The following is a 23,384-nucleotide window of genomic DNA, read 5'->3' as shown; positions in this document are numbered from 1 at the left end:
CAACAGTATAATACATACGGTCTCAATCATTGTCTGCAGAGACCTTACATGGTCCAGCTGTACCAACGCGGCACAAGGGTGAAGAAGGAAAAGGTGCTGTAATTAGGGTGTAATTCTACCAAAACCCCAGCACCCAAATGAAGACCCTATTTCATCTACAACCATGGACCAAATTAGGCTAAAGACTAAACCTGCTCCAAAGCCAGGTTTCAGACTGCATTATTTCAAAGCACAGTGGTTTCTTGCAGGGGATCCTCCCAGCTTCTCTGCTTTTTGCAGCCTTGGAGGAATGAGGAAGTGCATAATATAAATTTAAAATAAAATAATTGAGAAATATGGGAAGTTTCAAGAGTTTACCAAGGCATTCCACCCCTTCAGCTGTTCAATTTTTTACGACTTCAGCAGTAAAAAATTACCCTTGCTGGAATGGCCCAGCTCCAGCAATGAATTTGATTCCAGCTGCTGTGTTAAATGAATGATTAATAGATGTCTTTGTCCTGGCTACATCTGCCTTCCACAAGAACATTGACGGTAACCACGGTGTAACACCCCAGTTCTGCCTTTGGTGGATTTTTCACTCCATCTCTTCACCTTCAAGGAGGTTTGAAAGAGTTGGATGGGCAGAAGCAAATGCAATGTCACCGTAACAAGGGAAATAAAGTCAGTCAATCCAGCTTTCCCAAACGCAGAGTTAAATAAGACAAAGAATTTGGAATACAAAGACTCTGCAGAAGCTACGGAGCTCCTGCCAGGAGCCCAAGTTTCATTTTCTTGCCTGTTCTCCTGGGCACAGTGATTAATTATGAAGGCTGCAGAAAACAAGCGAGCGGAGGGGAGCCGGTCCCCCACCAGCAGCACCGAGCCCCAGCCTCACGCAGCGCTCATCCATCACCCAGCCCCGGCCGCGCGCCCCCGCCGCCCGCCCACCCGCCAGCTGGGAATTCCACCCGACCTTCAGCCATTCCCACCCAAAGGAACCACCACCTACGGCTTGATCTGCCTCGCTAGCTTGGGGGGTTTTCCCCTCTCAAGGTATTTGCTAATAGAACACCAGAAACTGAGAACCTTTCTATATAAGATAAAATGGAATAAAATAAAACTAATAAAATGGAATAAAATGGAATAGAATAAAATAAAATGGAATAAAATAAAATATAATAAAATAAAATAAAGCAAAATAAAATAAAATAAAATCATGGCAATTCAAGGATACCATCAGGTCACACCACTAAGCATCTTTTACATGGGCATGTAGCGATAGGATACGGGGGAATAGTTTTAAATTGAAAGAGGGGAGATGTAGATGAGAGATGAGGAAGAAATTCTTCCCTGTGAGGGCGGCGAGGCGCTGGCCCAGGCTGCCCAGAGCAGCTGTGGGTGCCCCATCCCTGGCAGGGCTCAAGGCCAGGCTGGACGGGGCTGGGGGCAGCCTGGGCTGGGGGGAGGGCTCCCTGCCCATGGTGGGGGGTGGGACTGGGTGGTCTTTAAGGTCCCTTCTCACCCAAACCATTCTGTGGTTCTGATTCTATCATCTCAGTCTCAACTCTGCATTGATGTGGTTATAAAAATACTGGTTCTTTGTAAGTTTTCTCCTCCATCAAGGATGGGGTTTTGAGCTAAAAGGCTCCAAATGGTTCATCCTGGGCAAACACAGCTCAGAATAAATTTTAACGTCAATGACCTTTCCTCCCCAGATCTTCCACCTTTGAAACCTACTGGCATTACCAAAATCACTGCCAGCCTATCACAAGGCACCACCGTGCTATTAAAGCTACAACTCGGGTACCAAGGTTTTCAGAAAGGGAATTAAAGAAGTGAAAGCTGTTCCTCTGTCAGATATCCCTGCGTGGTGAGTAGCCAGGGCACTCTGAGCCAAGATACCGCTTTATGTTTACTTTCATGTTTGTCTTTGAAAGAAGAGGTGACGCGTGCAGTCCCAAATCAGCTGAAGCTCTTGGCTTTCCATCTTACACCAACAGCAACGGCACCCAGGGTATCTTCCAAAAGATCTTCCGAAATTGAAGTTTAAACCAACGGTTGGCTACAAGGACCTGATGAAGAAGCTCAAATCTCACAGGGGTGGGACACGGCAGACCAGCTGCTCAGCATTTCCAGGCATCATAACCGATCTGAGGTTTGATGGTAACGGGCAAGACAGAGAAGCTGTGGATGCCCCATTATCAGAAGTCTTCAAGGTCAGGTTGGACGGGGTTTTGAGTAACCTGATCTAGTGGAAGATGTCCCTGCTCATTGCAGGGAAGTTCGACTTCAAAGGAGGTTGATCTTCAAAGGTCCCTTCCAACCCAGACCATTCCATGACTCCATGATTCTGTGACCGCGTGATTTCAGAATCCCTTCACAAGACCTTGAGCCTGACCTTGTGTGGCTGCAGGCCACAGCAGGCAACAGACTTAGGAAACACCAACACATCTGAATTCTCCACTTCCACCATTCCACGTTTCCTGATTTAAATGAGTCCTAAGGGATGGAGAAGTGATATGCAGGCATCTGGAGTAAGACGAGCCCTTGCAGCATACCAGGAGTGCCCATCTGTAACGTAGGTAAGATGAGCACTTGACATTGACCTTTAAAAGCCAGCATCTTGATGGATGTCATTCCAGGTTAGGGAGGGAAAAGGGGGGTTAGTTTACCCAAGACATGACTGCCTTGCAGTGAGCAGATGACACTCCAGGAGAACTTCAGGGATGAAAATTATTTTAATGATAAATGAAGGAATGGAAAACGTTCTTCAGGTTTTACAACTGATCAAATCCACTCCCAGCTTCCCTTACGTCCCCGTAAAGGACCCTCTAGCAGGGTTCTTGGAAAAGCTTGCAGAAGTCTCTGTTGACTGCGAGAGCTGACTTGGCAACAGGAGCAGAGCAGATCAGAACACCAGATACCTCCACCGTTCTGCGCCTTATGCTTTACACACAAACCCCCCAAATCATCCTATAGTGACCAGCTACAAGGATCTTACTCCATCAGCACTGATCTTCATCATCTACTAATTACTTATTGAGACAAATATTTCATCACAAGATTTATCTTGATGATCAAGCAGCCAAGAACTCCTCCAGGAACCTGCAGCTTCTCCCAAAAGAGGGATGTGCTTCTTTTCCTTGACAGCAGCATCTCTTTGGCCCACAGGCTTACGCCCATGGACCACCACTGGAGCTGAGCAGAACAAATACAGCACGAACACGTGAGGCTCAGCACCTTGCCGAGGTGATTAAATCCCCGCTGTTGTGTTAACATCCTGTGACAGCCAAGCTCCAGTGAGGTTTCCTACCCTCTTCAGGTAGCAAACAGCAACCGAGGAGCATCCAAGGTAAGTGGCTGAATGGGAAAGCAAGAACAAAATAGCTTTGTTTTGTTTAAAAAGCAACAAAAACATGCTGCACGTTCAAGCCAGCGTGTCTGCCAAAGCCAGCAAATTCAGCACTTTCCAGCCCAGCTTCTTCCATCACTTAAAAAAGCTGTAAGAAACTGGAAAAGTCACGAGGTTATGATCTCTGCATCTAGAAAATTAAATTCATGGTAAATGTCTAGTTTAAGCAACTGTCAGCACTTAATGTTTCTATTTACTCCAGTCCAGAAGAGCAAACTTTAAATAAAAATTGAACTTAATTAAGCGTGTCACATTCTTTCAGGCATGCCAGCTACAGTGGTGAGCAAGTTGCTTTTCCCAGCCTCCACGCTGCAAACTCCGACACACCAGCATGGTGCTTAAAAGCCCGAAGTCCCAGCCCGACAACTGGATTTATTGAGGAAAGAATTGGTGGCAGAACACAACTCAGTCCAACCCTTCTCAGAGATGCTTCGAGGTTGCTCCATCCCTGCTCGGCATCAGCAGCTCCAAGATTTACGGAGGTGTCTACTCACGCATGTGGCTGTTGCAAATTCACAGCAGCTGAAGCTCTGACAGTGAAATGTATCTAAACCATGGTACGAGGAGGACATAGACCATGGACCTCCTAGAGCAGGTCCAGAGGTGGCCACAGAAATGATCAGAGGGATGAAAGGCCTCTGCTGTGGAGAAAGGCTGAGAAAGTTGGGGTTGTTCAGCCTGGAGAAGAGAAAGCTGTGGATGCCCCATCCCTGGCAGTGCTCAAGGCCAGGCTGGACGGGGCTGGGGACAGCCTGGGCTGGTGGAAGGGGTCCCTGCCCGTGGCGGGGGGTGGGACTGGATGGCCTTTAAAGTCTCTTCTCACTCAAACTGTTCTGTGGTTCTATGATCTCCCCATTTCTGACGGGGTGACCACACTGACAACCACCCAGATGCTGCCACACCATCATACCTGTCACCATTACAACTGGGAGCAAAAAGGTGACAACTGCCCCTACAAGCTATAGCAAAACCTACACCTCATCCCTCTTCATCCAGCTGCCATCCTGGTGACCAGCACAAACTGGCTGGGGATGATACAAAAGCATGCAAAGGCATGGCTAGACCTTGGGGGCTGGGGGTTTTGGGGTAGGCGGGCAAGTGGCAGAATACATGGCTCAGGACCAGGTGTGGGGTTCATCATCAGTTCTCTAAGTATCAACCCAAAATTTCTGAGCCTTCTGCTGAGAAGTAGGTGGACATCTCATCCACGTATGTGTGGTGATCCAACATTACAGGACACTGCCAACAAATAAACTTGAAATCAAAGTTACTAGGTAACTGGCAGGACCAGGGCCAGCAAAGAAATCACTTATTTCTGAATGTTAAACGTGATTATTAGCACTATACATCACCATTTGCTTTCTACCCACCTAGAATGTGCAGCTGCAAACTCCTCTGTGTACGTCCACCCTGCCGTTTTAAGGTTCTGCTCTGAAAGGATAAATCAAAAAATGGATAGCCAACACTCAGAGAGCCCAGGCAGCTGGTTTTGTAACCCAGCTTCTACCCACTAAGGGACACCCCGAAATGAAGCCTCATTCTCTTCCAGGTTTCAGGCTGGGCTTCAGCCAGGATGTCCAAGCGTAAGAGCTTGCATTTCTCTCTCAAGAACCATCCCCAAGTCAGGTGTGGACACATCTGACCACATTTCATCTCCTCCGCCACATACCACAGGACAACCAAACACACGTTCTTGGCTAGAAAACACATCTAACCATGCAAAACCTCCACGAGCTTTGAGTAAGGGAGGGGTGAATTTTGCTGTTGAAACAAACTCAGCTTGAAATTGCTAAGCGACAAAAACAAGAGATGTTCTTCCCAATGGATGGTGTGTGTCACAAACTCTGCAGTGGTGCAAGCTTGATATTCAGTGGTTTCAAGAAGTGCAAACTTAGGGAAAAAGCAACCCAGAGCAGGTTTCTACCCCCTAAATCCCTAGAACACCCATGCCCCAAAGGGGTTAAGTACACAGCAGACCATGTGAATTTGGAGTGGCAAACAAGGAATCCGAGCATAAAGCCAAAATTATACATATCAGAGTACAACTGCAAAACCACAGTCGTCATAAAACCTCCCCCTCTTATTTTGCTAAAGCAGGGGTTAGTCATCTGGGAAGATGAAACAGGGGAAGGTGTTTAAAACAACACCTGCACAGACTGACAAGGCCCTGATGCTTTGTGAGCTTCGTCTCTATGAAGAAGAGCTCAATGTGTGCCACACAGGACAGAGGTAGGCACTCAGATAGGAATGGGGACACCTTCTTATCTCTTCTTCCTTAAAATTTATGGAGATATTTATTGAGTCAGTAGCAAGACTTGTGACATGATGCATATATGTATTTATATATATATACGTAAATATATATAGAGAGATCTACAAAATTATTATTATTTTATGTTTACCTATGTATCAGTGACAATTCCCTGCCTTGTTGAGCATATATAATCAGGGTAGGGGACACACAGAGCTCCCCCCGTTTGTCCCCAAACCCAAATGCCCAGCACCGCACCCAGAGCCAGGCAGAACCTGGAGCATCCTCATCTCCCCGAGTATCCACATCTGCACCACACTGGCTCTCTCCCCTTCTGTGTAACCAGGCAGGCTTCAGACCAGGAGGATTTGGGTAGCTGCTCTGGTCTTGCTGCTGTGGGGGTATTTGGGGAGGTCTCTGGCCCTTCCACCACGGTGGGTGGAGTCTGCACATAGGGCAGAGGCATCCTCAAATGGTCCGTGCATGGTCCATCTTCAGGAAGAGCTACAAGCTGCTTGTTTCACTTAGGGCTGCCTCGGAAGCAGACATGGTATGTGGGTATCTGTGCCTGAGGACATGCCCCCAAAGGAAAGGAGCCACTTAAGACATTGTATGATTAACCTGCAGCCCAGTATCAGCAAAGACCACCCCTGAGGGGTACACCGCAGTACTAATGGCATTGGCCCCGAGGCTGGTGGTCCTGCTGTGTGATCCCTTCTGAATCAACAAAACACTTTGCTACCCCTTGCTCTTCTAAAGCCAGAAGGATGTAGTTCTTTGTACTCTGGAGTACTTTCAAGCTCCAAAATGCTTCACAAACACCATGGTTGGGAGCCAAGCGCTATGTGCAGACCATCCCCTGGCCAGGGGAGGGACTGGTACCTCATCGCTCCTCTTACTGTAGCTTTAATACCTCGTATGAGGTTCCACAACAGGAATAATTATAAACCGGTTATGAAAACAGCTGACCTCCCATGGAGCAGAGAGGTCCTACGGGTTCAATTACATGACAAGAGAAAACAATCAAGAGACACCCTGGGTTCAGCCTTGCTTTTAAAAATGTCTTGCCTTTGTTATTCTTACCTAATTGTAATGGGTTAGGTAACCAACCTTAATTGCGAGCCAGCTGCGTCTGCAGTGCACACAGCAGCCCCAGTACCTGCAGCGCCTGTCAACAAAATCAGGTCTGCTGAGCTGGGATCATCCAGAGCATCCTACCTATTCCCAAATGGGGACAAACATCAAAAAGCTTCATTATGTTTTTGAATTAAAGCTCTGATGATGACAACATTGTTCTAATGCAATGCCACTTTCTTCTTGTTCAACAGCTCTTGTACCAGGAAAACTTGGGGAAAAGGTGGGTTTGGGGTTAAGGCTCAGCACCAGGAATCACCAGCCATGGGTTGTCAGAGGTGGGCTTCTCATGTGGTTCACCTCCAATCCCCCCCCCTCTCAAGCCTGAGAAGCAGGAGAAATGCATTTCAAACTAACCACAGCGGGAAAATAACGTAGCCTGTTAATGCTGACCTTACCCTCCACATTCTCAGCTGGGAACACCAGGCGTTTCTGTGGTGCCACCATCACCCTGCAGCAACACATGGAAACCAGTATCACAGCAAAAATAATCCCAGTCTGACCACCAACGCGCTCAGAAACTCACTGCATGTACAGTGGCTTCAACAGGGGGATACAGGACAAATACCAGCTGGTCTACACCAAGGAAGACGGTGGTCTCGGTTCCCACTGCACACCTCGTACTCCTGGAGCCAAGCATCACGCAAAAAACTTTCAGCGGTGCAACCCGGAGGAAGCAGCCCTTTCTGCAGGTGCAGGGACACCAGGGCCAGCCCACACCCACCCATCATCGTAAGGATGCAAAGAACCCAGCCCGGTCCATTATGAATTATTTGAAAAGGAAGATACATGTGCCCATCATCACCTCCACGCTGCCATCAGCAGCAGTTAGAGCAAAATTATGTCCTACTAGCAAAGCGACTTGATAGCTGCATTACAGAAGAGCCTACCCTGAGACTGCTGAAGGCGGCACACGCAAAAGGGGACAAAACTCACAGGAAATTTTGAAATCCTTTAACCCTTAGGGATCCCAACCTCATTACATTCTAAAGATTCAAATGCACACAAGCTTAATCTTTTCATCTGTGCATGCACAAAAAAAAAAAAAAAAAAAAAAAAAAAAAGGCAGCCCTGACCATTTTCTGCATCGCACTAAGGGTTGAGCCTCCACCAGGCAAAGACAAAATGAGGGCAGACAAAAAAAAAAGCAGCAGGGACAAGTGGCTCTCGCTGAACGATGGACACAGCAGGAACCGGGAACCTCTTATTTTTTACAGAAATCGTGCTGCTCAGCAAAGCCTTTGCTCTGAAACAGGCTCCCACCAACTTCCAAACCACAGCAGGATCCTGAGCCTCTGCCCCTTTTGGAGGCAGGATCTGGCTGGTAGGTTGCTCAGGAGATGGGGCACTGGCATGACCTCCTAACACCCAGCAGCAAAACAGCTCGCTGCTGCTCTATTTATAATTGTTTCCAAGCAAACGAACAAAAAATGAATTCTCAGATTGCTAGGGTTTAAAAAAGCTGCACACTAAGTGGGAAAACGACAGCCTGCCTCCTCTTCCCAACACGCAGCCGTGCGAAGATGAAAGACCACTTGTTCCCCATAAACAGCTGCTATGTGTAGTCCAGCAGCTACCCCGTTACGCCCAGGAGATGCTTTGGGTTCAGTGTAATCCCTCAGAATCAACCTCTGCTTGGTTTTCTCGCAGAGCCTTCCCATTAAAGTCAGTGATGAAGCCTCTTGGACCAGAAAAGCTGGAATCTTCATCTTTCATCTTCGGAGCATCAATGCACGCCTCCGCCATCAGAGATTAGAAGGAAGCCTTCCCCAGGGCAGGGTAAGCTGTAGCTGCCCACCACAGGAATTTTTTGCATCTTCCTTAAGCCATTGCCATCCGAGGGGGGATAGCAGATCAGCAAGACCTCTGCTCCAAATCCACTCGAGCCGTGTATTACAACAGGACCCAGAGGACCTGAGAGCGGAGCATTATTATGATTGGCACCACACAAATACACAGAATTAGATTGTCCCTGCCCCAGATGTCAAACCCTGAACAGATTAGACTAAGTGAAAGGAAAAAAAAAATTAAATAATGACCATCTCAATTTTATAAGCAGGGGCTCCGGCCAGAGATTTCAGTGTCTTGCCAAAAGTCCTAAGGAGAACAAAGCTGTGCCAGCCCAAACCTCGCAGGAAAGCTGATCTCTGCAAGCAAGCCCTCTGGTTCTCCCTCACCCACTTCATGCCGGGTCTACGAACCCTTCTGGTGACCAGGCAGCTGAGAAGATGAAAGCCACACACTCCTCTCTCCTGCTTACCATTTAGATTCATCTAAGCAGTCACAGCAACCTCCGGACTTAGACCAGGCAGTGCATCAGCGGCACAGCCACGTCCCAGGAGCAGCGAGGCGCTGGCCCAGGCTGCCCAGAGCAGCTGTGGGTGTCCCATCCCTGGCAGTGCTCAAGGCCAGGCTGGACGGGGCTGGGGGCAGCCTGGTCCCAGGGGGTTGGAACTAGATGATCTTCAAAGGTCCCTTCCAACCCAAATTATTCTGTGATTGTATGATCACGTTGATAAACCGAAATTAGAAAGTTAAAAAGCCCAACCCACAATGACAACTATGATTTTACAACTCACACCAATGCTAAGAAGTAGGACATCTTGCTCACACAGGGAAAATCGTAACACTGATGCTGCTCCCCAGAAGAAGACGGGCCAGCTCTTGTTTTCTAGCCCTGCCCCGGGCTCCCCAAGTCAATGAGCGTGCAGCAGGTCTCCATCTCAGGAAACGCGTGGGTGTAAATGGGTGACTGATTTACAGACTATGCAACGCAGCACTTTCCAGCTGATGTAATACAAAATAAAGGCAGGTGATGTGACCACACACAACTTCTGGGGAAACCACAGTTCGTTCCAGACAGGGGTCTCACCAAAAAAAGCCTGAGACTGTGTGTGGGAAGAGATGAACATCTTTTCCAAATGAAAGACAGCAAAAAAGGCAGCACACTAGTGAGAGTGGTACCCCAGGGAACTCGGGGCAAGGCATGGAGTCCCAGCATCACTGACACCACAGCTCAGCATCCCCAGCAAAAGTCCTGGGGAATGCAGGGAGAAAACACATCTTTTATTCACTAAACTGCAGGATTAATCAGTTTTGGTATGGATAGATTAAAGTCCAGGTAGAGAGGGGATGATGCTTTAACAGCCACTGAAGCAGAGGAATGATAATCCCCATGGTAGAGGTATCTCCCCCCTCTTCTTGCACATCAGTCCTGCCAGAACATGGTCCTCATGCCCTTTGCTTGCCCCACGCTGCCCACGAACACAGGGAATCGTGTTTAAACCACATATTGGAACAATACAACTAGGTGAGAGGCGGGAGAAAACCTTTGCCTCTGCAATCTCCTGCAGCACGCACCACAGAAACCTTTCCGGCAACGATGGAAAGAAACCCTTGGACAAGCACCTCTTGGGGGGTCTGTGCAATGCTCTGGGCATTAAACTTCATCTCTCTTAAACTTAACGCTCTCCAGAACTTGATATTCTCTCTGCTCAACCGCCTCCACTTGCAGAGCAGGTCCTGCAACATTTTCCCCAGGTTGAGCAAGATTGCTCAGGGGCCAAGTCTGCTGGCAAAGCAGCAGCATGTTGAGTGAGGGGTGCAGGCAAGGTGGTCCCTGCGGCCAGCACGTGCGGCTGCAACGTGTGCCCTGCTCCAGGGAGTCTCCAGAGCTTGGAGAAGAAAGGTTTAGGCTGTGTTTTCAGACCTGCGTAGGAAAGGACCAGCTATCAGGATGGTCACATAGGAGCAGAGCTGTTCTCAGCCCCGCAACCTTGACAGCATTTCTCCGCCAGCATGTGCTTCCCAGATCATGAAGAACTCTCCCTAGAAATGCCCTTTGTAATCACACAGCCAAAACAACCACAAATTGAAAGCCACTTTCCCCAAACTGGGTTTTGTGTTGCAGAGGAGATGGTTACAATCACAACATCTGCAAGAGCTAAAATAAAAATATACCGAGTCGCACAAGGCTCAGATTCCTAAGCAAAGACTGGGAACAAGCGACCACGAGGGAGAACTGCTTTGGGTGATGCGAATAAGGAAGATGGACTGCAGTGACAAAGGAAAGGGCCCTTCACTGGGGTTTTTTGTTCATGTGAAGTACCAAATGCCCCCCTGAAATGCTACCACAAAAAATGTGGAAACACAGAGGCATGGGCATGGACTTCTAAAAGCATAGCCCCAGCAGTTTTGGGGGCCCAGCTGAGATCTAGGTTCTGGTCTGAAGGGTCAAAGCTGGAACTAAAGAGCACCTGGGACAAAGCTATTGATGGCCAAGGATCAGCTGGGAACCCCCACCTTCCAGCACCACAGGTGCAGAGCAAACCTGCGCCTACCTCATCCCAGCAACTTGGAAGAAGAGCAAACCCTCCTGCTTCAGGGATGTATCAGCTACTAATTACCAGGGATTAGAAAGGCATTTTCTCTGGAGAGAAGCTATTCCATCATTTCCACTGCTGGTTTCTTGCAGGTTCCTGGCAGCACTGGATGGTGCTGGACACGGATGAACTCTAGCTCCCTGCTGACCGGTGCCATCTGCATGCTCCCCCCACTGCACACCCCATTTCCTTGCTCAGCGTAGTTATACCAGCTACACACAAACTGCATTTAGCACATCTCCAGAAACTTCATTAACCCGACAGGAGCAGGAACGCAGCACGACCGACCCCACAAAGCAAAGCAAAACCGTTTTCTAACTGTAGTGCTGAAAGACAAAAATACCACGTTTCTCAGAAGGCTCTGAAACTGAAACCAAAAGCGAGCTGAGAAGCAAAGCCATGCTCAAACTCAAAAGTATTTTTTAGAGCTTTTCCATTTCAAAGTGCTTACTGTCCTATGAAAAAAAAGGATGAAGACTTTTTTCAAAATATTTTTAATGGCTCCCAAGGAGTCGCTGTACTGTAAAAACTTTACATCTTAACCAAATGTTACGAGTGTATATTAATTTCTATGGCACTCACAAAATGCATAGCTTTGGTTTCCAGATCAACACAATTCCTCCCATGCCCAGGACAGGGAGAAATCCTACCAAAGGGACCAGACGAAGCTCATTAACTGCTTAAAATTAGCCCAAGCAGGGTTTGCTTCCAGCCACATCATAGTACTTCATATATATATATATATATATATACACACACACACACATTTGTATTACAAGTTAATAAGATTGAGGCTGTTTTTAGCTGAAGATGGATCCTGCAAACAAGTCTATGTCAATAGATTTTAGTACTCACATCCTGCCTCAATAAAGTTTCCAGCACAGACTAACTTTTAAGGAAGCAAGTGAAGACTTGGGGGACTCCAATATTCATTCATAAGCTGGCACAAGATATATTTTCATTTAATATCTGGAAAAGCAGGTACTGTGACTTGCCAATCCAGCACCCCTCCATCCCACTTCCTGCAAACAAGAGAAGCAGTTCCTGATTTTCATTACAGTCAAGCTTGTACCTACAAAAATTAATATCAAAAGTGATCATAGTTATTAAAGGGCTCCTCTCAGCATGGCTGAACCCTGAACCAGACCAGGCTGCAATGAAGATGCAATCCATGCCAGCAGAAGAGGTATTTTGCTGCAAATGCTGCCACTCCCTGAATAAGATTTACAAACCCAGGCAACAATTTCCCCTCCACATCATTATTTCAACACCACGGCTCATGCCAGCACAGGTTAAGAGATGTTACTTCTTCCCCCATGTTTCAAGGAAATAAGGAGAAAGCTTTGGGATGCAGAGCAGACCCATGGGCTCAGCGCCCCAGTGCCAGTGTCTCGCCCCAGCAAGGTGCATCAGCCACCAGAAGCCACCGGCAAGCCGAGGCATCCTCACCTGTATGCACATCGCTGCTGGAGAGCTTGCAGGGCTGGATGGTGATGACATCATGATGACATGTCATGATGTCACTGCACACGTCCCAGCGGCAGGCACAAGGCACACGAGGTAAACCAGACCGTCTATTCGACAAACAGCGCATGGACCCATAGTCGCTGGCCAGCTCCATGCAACGCAGCTTATACCACACATGTCCACGCCTAGAAAACAGTTCCAAGCAAAACCCGCTCCTTCAAACAAACTGGTTTTGCCCAAACAGCATCCGTTTAAGACAAACAAATAAAGAAACCTCCATTCCCATCTAATTCTTCAATTTTTCTCAATATTCTCCAAGGACCACATCAGAGCTGTGCACGGAGGGCTGGGGCAGGAGGTGAGGGGACACCTTCCCATTTCTGCTCCTTCCCTTCCCAACTTCTTTCCCAGTACAGGGTGAATCCCTAGAGAGAGCACTAAGCTTTGCATAGAAAAAAAGCACACTCTCCAAATTTTGGGCCGTAAAATCACCATGTAGCATTTGTTTTGCTGAGCCAGACCCAGATGAGAAGCCTCGGTGCCTTTCTAGCATGCAATGAGCGGGCTGTGAAATTTGTGTGTTGGGTCAGGGTGCCGTGGGACGATAAAGCGCCCCTGGACCACGCTTACCGAGGGCAAAGGGATTCAGGAGTCAGATGGATGAGCAGGGCAGAGTGGAGGCACAGCGAAACCCACGGCTGGTTATCGCCAGATGCTATCTGCTGCAACACCCAGAGGGAGAGACCGAGCTGAGAGAGGAAGGAAGACGTAAAAGCTAATGAATAATAGCAAGAAATGGGGGGGTTACTGTCTCACCTCTTGACTTTTTGCCCTGTAATTAGGAGAAGTATGCCATTATTTAAGTGCTCCTTCTGCTCCAGCAGAGATGTCTGCAAGCAAAACTTCTCCCAAGATTTCTGTGGAGTCCTTCTGTAGGTCTATCTGGAATCGATTTTATTGCATCAGGTGCCCCAGCAAACTCCAGGGCTATGGACAGCCTGAGCAGGAGTTAGATCTGAGTTTACAGAGATTAAACTCAATCCCAGGGTCTCTTCCAAGAGCAAGAGAACGTGCAGCATGAAAAGGTGGTAAAGGGGTACCCCAAATTCACAGTGACTACAGCAGAATTTCACCCAGTCCCTACAACTAACACATTAATGGAAAAAAATCTTAAGACCCTGATTCTACCCCATTTTTTCTGCAGAGCACTTCCAAATCAATACTCCAGTTTACAAGCAAGGTAATATTTTTTGGCTGCAAGAAAGAGCATTTAGACCAAGAACTGAAGCTCCCTCCTTCCTTACCTGTGCACCTTTATGACAGCATAGATAGAACTTAGATAGATGAGAAAGGTGGATAAGGTCGTTTCCATCAGTTTGCTCACAGTTTCTGTTTCCAACCCACAGAGCACATCATATAATCCCTGCAGCAAAGATTTGGCAGGCGTAGGGCTGCAGCGAGGTGACAACCACCAGAAGAACCAAGCACTGCATAACCATCAAGAGCTCCCTGCAAACACTCTAGCTGGGGCTCATCTGCACTCAGTTGAGGCATCTCCACAGCAGCCCCTCACCCCAGGCTCCCTGTACCCACCCTGGAGAGCAATAAGCCCCTCCAGGGAATGGCTTTCAGATGTCCACGTGCTTGGATAGGTGGACATCTGAAACGGGCCATTGCCCTTGTGAGCTTAAACCGCTCACCTCAAGTCACATTTGGACTAGATGATCATTGTAGGTCCCTTCCAACTGAAATTATTCTAGTCTCTCCACCAACAAGAGGCATCACGACTAACAGCAGATGTGCACCTTCAGAGACACGACTCCCATCTTCCTGATTAACGCCCTGTTGGAAAGACAGCATATTCTGGATACTTTACCGCTGGATTGCAAACAGCTGCTAAGATGTGGACCGCTGACCTTACAGATCACACAGAATGACCCTCAGCTCCAAGCCGGCTGTCACAGGCAGACCCCTGAGCCTATGCCAAGTCCCAAAAAGAACAGCTGAGGGGGCAGAGTTCTGTGCAGGGTCAGGATCTCCGTTTGATGCAGAAGGGTGCGCAAGAGGGAGAGGTGGTGAAGAGATGGTCACACTTGATTCAGAGGGGACACTTGGGTGAGGAAGGGTGAGAGGCTTTAATTCTTCAGGAATGGCATTCATCACCCGGGAATTAAACATGCAGCAACACTCCTTCTAAGAAGGAAGGTACAAGTTCAAGCAAACATACCTGTGTATACTTATCTCTTCTGCTTATGTAAGAGTCTGTGAGCTTCTATGCAAATTTTGTGGCCTTTGGATATTTTCAGAATTACCAACCTAGCTTTGGAGTTGTTATGCTTGAGCAAGCTGAGCCTCAGCCATGAGCCCGCCACTGAAAAACGCCGGAGCCTGTTCTTGGTTAGTGGACCTGTCACGATCGTCACCACAGAAATGACACTTTCCTGCAGCACATCCTGCTGAGATTTGAAAGAAGATACTGCTAAATAATTATGAAGACATAAAGTTTTGCAGCAGTTGCAGTGCACCGACCGGCACAGCAGCCCGAGACAGTGCAGCTGCTGGCACCACCAGCCCCTGACCATCAGGCTGCCCCCTGGGGTGGCAGGTTTGACTGACAGGTTTCCAACACTGCTGATGTGCTGACACGGGCCACATTTAGACCTTAAAAATGTAAAGATACAGGTAACGTCAGCTTAGGAAGATCAAGGGCTGGTGTAAGCCCCATGGCTAACCCCAGGCCAGTTGCCTTTCTGGCTGCTGTCGCAGGAGGACACTGTGGGAGGTGTTTCTCTCCACCTAGGAATGGAGGCAGATGGAAGAAGCTAATACAGCTTATTTAATTCTGCAGCAATTAATCCAGAGCCAGCACAAACGAGCATTGGCCAACTCTTAGAAGAAGTTCAGTTTTATTCCCACTCATCTCCAAGGCAAGGAATGCCCTCTAAGGTTGTCACAGCCTGGAGAAATAGGAGGTGCAGGAGCATCTGTGTGACAGCAAAGTTTCTCCCACCTGCAATTCTGAATTTTCCCCAGGATGGGCAAGTTGTCAGAAATGCACTTGATAAGCAAAAGGAAAAAAAAACCAAAAAAACAAAACAACAGCAAAATGTAAACTCAGCTTTCTGGAAACTTGCAAGCAAGCAAGAAGAGCGTGTTGGTGCTATGTGAGTAGAGGAGAACCCGCATGAGTGTGGGGCTTCGCCGGCCTCACTGGCACAGTGCAGGTGAGACGAAGAAGGAGTTGCAGGACTTGTTGCATGTCAGCTGGGTGCTCCACACCACCGTTACGCTGCTGGTGAACCTCCACGTGCTCAAAGGCCCTCACCCTTCCCCCCGTGCCACTGAGCCTCCTTCCCTCTCCAGCTGATGGTGGCACTAAAAATAGTCCAGAGAACTTGCAGAAGCCCAGCTGAGCGCAACCCCTTGCATCACTTGGATGTATGGCTTCATTAAGCAACCCCCTTCCGTAATCAAAACCCCATCACAAGCATGCAGGTCCCTCGCAGGCCAGCCTTGCCTGCACTGACATGCGCAGCAGCAAGTCCACCCAGTCGACTACAGGGCTGTTCGCAACCCCGCTCTGTTTTTTTAATTTTTTTAAATTGTAAAACGCTACTTGCTTTGTGCCGAAGAACCTCGGCAGCCCGCAGCTGGCGTTAGCCAACGGTTAGTGAAATGCAGTCTGTACAAAGCAACTTCAGGGCTGCTCCGCCGGCAAGGCAGAAAATCAATTACAGCGTTGTTCGGTACATCCTGAAATATTACAAGCTCGTGTCCTAATTAAACAGTTTATTCAGGCAAAAACTAAAATTACAGCGGATAATTACATAAAAAATTAAATATTTTCACACTGTAGTCGATATCCCTAAATGCTAGGTAACTAGTGATGCTGTGGCACAATAGAGTAAATGCCTAATACGTTACCACCCATTGGCGCGAGGGATTTACAATTAATAATGGAGTTCATTTTTCAGAAGAGATTCAAAACCACACCAGACGAGGATCCTGGGAAGGTGGCGTCTTCCTTTATGTAAAGGAAGTTGCAGAGAACATCCCTCTGAGTAGCTTTAGATTGCTCCAGCTACGTTTAGTGTGGGAAGCGCAGCGATCTCTGTAGGCTGGGTGTTAGTGGGGGGAACTCACATCCCAAACACTTCATAACTGTATGTAACAATGAGTTATATACAATAATATAGAAATATATAAACTTATGTATATAACTCATTATATGTAAATACATAAACTCATGCACATAACATATAGACTTATCTATCAAAATTATATGAACTCGTGTATATAATTCATTGTTTCATCGTTACATACAATCATGAAGTGTTATATACAATATATCCAATGTGTGCACAGAGAGGCTCCATAAACATAAGCCTTTTATTTAAAAATATTTTTTTTAAATAGTGAAAAAAGAAGGGAATAAAAGAAACCAAGCCCTTGATGCCACCCCTCTTATTTTGGGGCAGAAATGCCAGAAAAAGATCCCTAGCTGAGTCTTTTTGTAGATTGGACTCCCAATTTTACTTTGTTCTACCTCCCTATTTCTCATCTTTTCCGCCATGGCTTCCATTACCTTTCTAAAGCCTTCTGACATAGAATTATTTTATTTTTGGGAGCGCAGAGGAGGTCTCGCTTAATCTGAGGTACACTGAGCATCCTCTGCACAGAGCAGCTGTTCCCATTTTATGGGGTTGCAGTGAGATGATCCTTGTAGGTCCCTTCCAACTGAAAATATTCTATCCTTTTCTAAACAGAAGTACTTTATTTCTTGGGTCTGCTCAGGATTTGGGGGAATAAAGGGAAAAATGGGTGTTTTTCCTAAAGGATGGTGGGTTTGGTTCTATTATGTGTTTGTTGTAGGGCTTGAATCACCTACAGTGACTCTGGCTCTATTCCTCTCCTGCAAACATAATATATTGGAGCATCAAATAGAGCACGGTGGATTCATTTAGATTCCATTGGAATGTCAGACCACAGAACAGTGGTCCCTCCTTTGGAAGGATCATGGTCTTGCCCACTGCTGACCAGCCCACGCTTGGAGTTGACCAACTGAAACATCTGGCACATCCAAAGCATGTGAATTCAACACATGGCATCAGCACCAAGGGCAAAACCCACAGGCCAGGCATGCCAATGCCACCTCCTGGTCCTCATTGTCATGACAAATTATTATATCCCACCAGGTACACTTCTTGGTTTTATTTTTATTGGAGAGGTTTACTATTATTGAGGCCAGTACAGGGGAGTTTGATGGTGGGAGATGAGCCCAGTGGGGCTGATGCTGCAAAATGAAAAAGTTTCCTTACAGATTATAAAGCACATTTACTAATTTATTTTTTAAAGACACCAGTGGATTTCAGCACCTAACATGACACCATGACATAAATCTTTTTGAAGCATACCTAAACCCAATGAGACTGAGAGCTCACATGTGAACATGGATGGATGGATGGATGGATGGATGGATGGATGGATGGATGGATGGATGGATGGATGGATGGACAGACGGATGGAGATGGCAGAAAGCAGATGCTGATTTCCAGTATGCTCCTACGCCATTTGTCAGGGGGAAATACAGCAGTAGAGGCTACACCTGATTTTATCTTAACCATGGTCCTATCCCAATTAGTAACTGTTACTTCTGAGCTTTGATAAGCACCTAAGCACATCTAAGAGGTACCAGAAAAACATTCCTACCTTGGAGCTACCAATGGTCCTGCTACATAATAAATTAAAAATTATAGAAATAAAGGATAATTATTAACTTTCACGGTGATTTACCCTAATATCTGTCAAAATACTATAAAATACATATTGAGTATTTGTTCTTACACAGAAATTAAACCCCTCATGGATACACTGCTAGACAGTTCTCAGAGGGGCCCGAGGTTTCAAACAATAAAGGGTCTTTTTCTAAAACCCTGGTTTCTCTCTAAATATAGATTTTGCAAGGTTCCCACTCTTCTCTGTTTGGGGTTGGTTTTTTATTATTATTATATATCAAACATTAAAATCCCAACAGCGCAAGCCAGGTTTTGGTTTTTTTTTCCAAAGCCAGCCTATCCAAAGCAATAGCTTTAAGTATTTCTTGAGATTGCCCGATGAAGTCCACCGTCCACACAACAATTTCTACATTCACCACCGACAGATACATTTTGATTGATTAAGAAAAATTAGCAGCATAGTAAAAATCAGAAATACTGGTATCAGTTAAGGAGGAACACCCTACACCAAACCTATCGGGAGGAAAGCGTGCACAGATCTGTACAAAAACGTAGTTATTTGATCAAGTTTTATTCCTCAATCACAGCTGAAGAGCTGTACAGAGCCCTCCTCTTCTCCTTAATCCAACCGTGTTGTCAACACAGCTAAAGCAAGACAAATCTGCAAAGTGTAATTACACCTTGGGACCGCTAACATGACATTCTCTAATAAGTACTCCCCGGAGCATCTGCTGATCTAATAACTGCCACTAGAAAATGCAGCGCGCTTATCCGCATGGCCGTTAACTCGTCGACTCAACCCGGCAGCAGGGAGAGGCAAAGGGAAAGCAGAGCAAGGCAAGGAGAGAGCGGATCAAACTCGCTGGGCATCCAACCGCTGGGTGAGGGTCTCTCAGCTGTGTCAGTCATCGAGGCACCGGCAGGTGAGTGGAAAAGCATTTGAAAACTGTAGTGGAGCAGATCAGAGTGCCTGTCCTTGTAAGATGTCCTGTAAAAGGGGGAAAAAGGAAGGAAAAGGAAAGGAAAAAGGGGAAAAAAAAAAGGGAGAGGAAGGGGGCAGGGGGGGAAGAGTGGAAGAAAAAAGAAAAATAAGAAAGAAAAAGAAAAAAGGATAAAAAAGGGGAAAGAAAAAAGGGACAGAAAAAGGGAAAGAAAAAGGGAAAAAATCCCCATCTGATGGGAATTTCAGGAATGCCGTTTTCCCATCACTTACTAAAAATGATGTTTTCATTTCATTTGATGGTGGAAAATACCCTCTAACTCAAGGGCCTGGGTAACCTTTACAATATGAAGCCTCCTTTGGTCCTGCCCATCTATTTAAGCCAGGGATGGAGCTGCAATTTAGGATCATGATCATTTTTAATTCCCATTCTCTGGATTTCACCTTGGCACTGGGATTATACTACTGAATAGTTTTTGAAGAACTCTCCACCATGACTTGGACACCGTGTTCAAATGCTCGACTGCGGCTCTCCTGGACACTACGAGCAGGAGAAGATCTTCCTGCCAGGGCCAGGTCTGGACCCACGTGGAGACGTGCTCCTGCCGGAGCACTGCCGAACACGTTCCTCATGGAGCAGAGCCCCATCCAACACGAACAAGCAGAAGGCACCACTCCCATGAACTAAGCCAACCCAACACCTTTGATGTTTGAATAATTAGCTAGTGGGTGTTCAGGCTAAAAGGCTGACTTAATTGAGTTGAAGAGGGATGGGCTAAATCTCGAAGACATTTCAGATGTGCCAGAGAGCAAAGCCTTGTGAAATCCCAGGACAAGTTCACCGTTCCTCAAAGCCGAACAAAGCTTAGAGGTTGCAGGAGCACCTTGCTGCCTTCAAAACACAAACAGCAAGACGACCCTCTTTGTGCTACTTCTTCAAAAAGCACACCCAGTAAAACAATTAGAGTAAAAATAGTGTACTCTGACATGACAAAAATACATCTGATTTTGTGCCGCCTTCTTGTGCCGAAAGAGGAGAAGATTTTGCCCAGGGTGAGTTTCACTCAACCTCCACAGGCCAAGTGCCTCCTCTGCCGCATGCCGGGAAGAAGACAACTCAAAGACAATGGCAAGAGGAGAGCTGCACATACTCCATTTACAACTCACATTGTAAAATACGCAGCATTTTATAGAAGCCGCTATTTAAAAAAAAAATATTTTGGCTTAGGTGTTGGAATATGCAAAAAATTCCCCTTCCATGTTGTCAACTAAATATGGTCCATAACTTTCAAAAAGGTCTTGCTGCAAAGAAAAACTAGAATCACAGGCTCATTTAGGTTGGAAAAGACCTTCAAGATCATCAAGTCCAACCGTTAACCCAGCACTGCCAAGCCCACCACTAACCCATGGCCGCAAGTGCCACATCTACATGTCTTTTAAACACCCCCAGGGACGGTGCCTTCCCCGCCTCCCTGGGCAGCCTGTCCCAGTGCTGGACACCCTTTCGGTGAAGAAATGTTTCCCAGTCTCCAACCTAAACCTGCCCTGGTGCAGCCTGAGGTTGTTTCCTCTTGTCCTAACATGACAGACAACTTGTGCAGCTCACTAGCCAACGTCCCATCCCATCCCAGCTGCATCCCCACCGGGACCCTCTGCCTCCAATGAGCGGTGGGAGGAGATGGCAACCACCATCAGGTGCAGCCACCAAAATCCAACATAGCAGTTTCCAGAGTTAAATGTCAAAGCCCCAGCTGAAGCCCACAGGGGTTTCACAACCTACTTCTCCTGGCACTGACACTCAGCACTTCTGGAAATCCCTGCATGTCTTCCATGGAGGAAAACTTGCTCCTACTCAGCCACAGTAACTGATAAAAAGTCCACTTGATAAGAAAAGGTCAAATTCATTCAGAAAAAGTGCACAAAGAGCATTTGTTGATGGAAAATGCCATAGATCATTGGGTGGAAACAAAGGTAGGTTCCATTAACTACAGCAGTTTCCCTCCACTGCCACAAACTAAACTCTTCCGGGCATCAGCACGTTTCTCCTGCTCTCCCAGCAGATGACAATTCTTCCTGAGAGGCTCAACAGCACCTTGGCAATAGAAAAAAATAAGCAGAATTTCACCCGTTTTCTGTGCCAAATGTTCCTGCTCCGCAAGTAGGCAAAGACTACAGCGAATTTAGTGAAGTTCCTTTGCTAAACACCAAAAATCCCCTGGCATTCCCGTGGCCATGGAAAATATCCTGGATCACAGTTTAAGCGACAAAAAAGGCTCAGCATTGCAGATATGCTGGCCACACAGCTGATGCTGCCATCTTATCTGCCGTTAACCTGAAGACCATATTCTGCTTTTAAAATGCAGGTTGTTGATTAGGACAGTATAATTTGGGTTCTTCCCTGCATTCTCAGCAGCTGTTGGGAAGCTAGTCCCCTTGTAAAATTATTTTTTGGTACTCTTTCTTAAAGTACTATCTACCAGATAGATGTGCTGTGAAGGTGAACACTCCTAAAACACTCTGATAAGGTCATCAAATCTATGAAAATGCAAGGTGTAGCAATAAACTAATTTAAAAAAAATAAAAATATTTTAAAAAATAATTAAAAAAATAATTTTAAAAGGGGACTAGCTTGCCAACAGCTGAGAAATGCAGGGAAGAACAGAAATTATACTCTCCTAATCAACAACCTGCATTTTAAAAGCAGAATATGGTCTTCAGGTTAACGGCAGATAAGCTGGCAAACCTCAACCCATGCCTTTACTTCTCCAACAGCAAAAGAAAACAAAGCAAGTAAAAAATTACTGCAGACCAGTGGGGTTTTGGGGGGGTAAGGAGCTTCACTCCTTCCCCAGAAATTCCCCGAGCAGAGAAGACAACTCCTCCTTTCCGAGCTGTTCAATATGGAAATCTTAAATCCAAGAGTGCTGGTGACATCCCTGTGAAGATGACTCTTCCTAACAACCCAACCTTTGCAGATTCCAGAAGGGAACTGGAAGATAAATCCTTCTCCTGAGAAATCTGGGGATTGCTCTGCCTGTGCTGGGGGCGTCAGGGAGAATTCGGCTTCCTAAAACCCAGAATAGGTGCTAAGACACAACCTCAAAGGGCACACCTCAAAGTAAGTTGATGGGGCTACTGAACATGCTCTGCAGACTGAAAAAAGACCCTGGTAACACAAAACTCCAAGCAAGCCATCTTCTAGCTCATGCCCATTCACCATGAAACAAGAGGACAACTTAAAATTGGGGTGGAGAGACCAGAGAGGGAATATGGGAGAAGAAAAAAAAGTTTGATTGTGGTGGAAAGCAGCCTATTCTCACACACCAACACACTGGCCTGGGAAAATATGAATGAAGCAGAAATCCCGTTCTCTGATTCAAATACACCTCTGCTATTCCAACAAAATACGGACTTCCAGAGCAGAAAACACAGGAAGAGAATTTAGGTTCCTTGCTCAAGATCAATATTGTCAGCAGTAAAGCAAATTTCTGACCCTACATTACTGCAATCTAATCTCTAGATAACATCTGACTCCCCGTACGACTGCACACAGCAATATCCTGCTTTTAAATGCCAGCCTGCCAGGAACAAGAATTGCCGACATACACTCAAGCATCATACAAATGCTCAAAGAATGGAAATGAATCACAGCAGGAAGGAAAAACTTAGCAGCTTAATGTAGTACTAATTACTGTTTCTTGTGACCAAGGAGGAACTTCAGCAAGAAGCAGCACTGCTCTCGTTTGGCAGCTCTATCAGATGCTGCCCTGAGGAGGAGCAGGCTGGGGTTACACGCCCAATTGAGTAATTTTCAAGTACCACCTGCATCTCCTGAGCCCAAGACACGAAGACATTCAGCTTCCCAGCCTCCCAAGGGCTACATGGGAAGCTATTCATACCTTGCACCTTCGGAAACAACTTGAAAGTATCCTCACTTAGGCACCCATATGAGAAGCCAAGACTCCAGCCTCAATTTTACCCTTAGAATCACAGAATCGCAGAATGGTTTGGGTGGGAAGGGACCTTTAGAGGCCATGTAGTCCAACCCTCCTGCCATGGACAAGAACTTCTTCAACTAGATCAG

At 46.6% G+C, this 23,384-nt stretch overlaps 1 protein-coding gene across 9 annotated transcripts in view; it reads right to left on the bottom strand.

The window, feature by feature from the left end:
• The window catches only part of NCOA1 (nuclear receptor coactivator 1), a 179,517-nt gene that overhangs the window by 88,804 nt on the left and 67,329 nt on the right, over positions 1-23,384 (bottom strand). The gene's annotated exons all lie outside the window — the stretch shown is intronic.

The sequence above is a fragment of the Falco naumanni genome, chromosome 6 (genome assembly GCF_017639655.2).
Source record: "Falco naumanni isolate bFalNau1 chromosome 6, bFalNau1.pat, whole genome shotgun sequence".
Taxonomy (NCBI): Eukaryota; Metazoa; Chordata; class Aves; order Falconiformes; family Falconidae; genus Falco; species Falco naumanni.
This window is presented reverse-complemented; position numbering and strand designations above follow the sequence as displayed.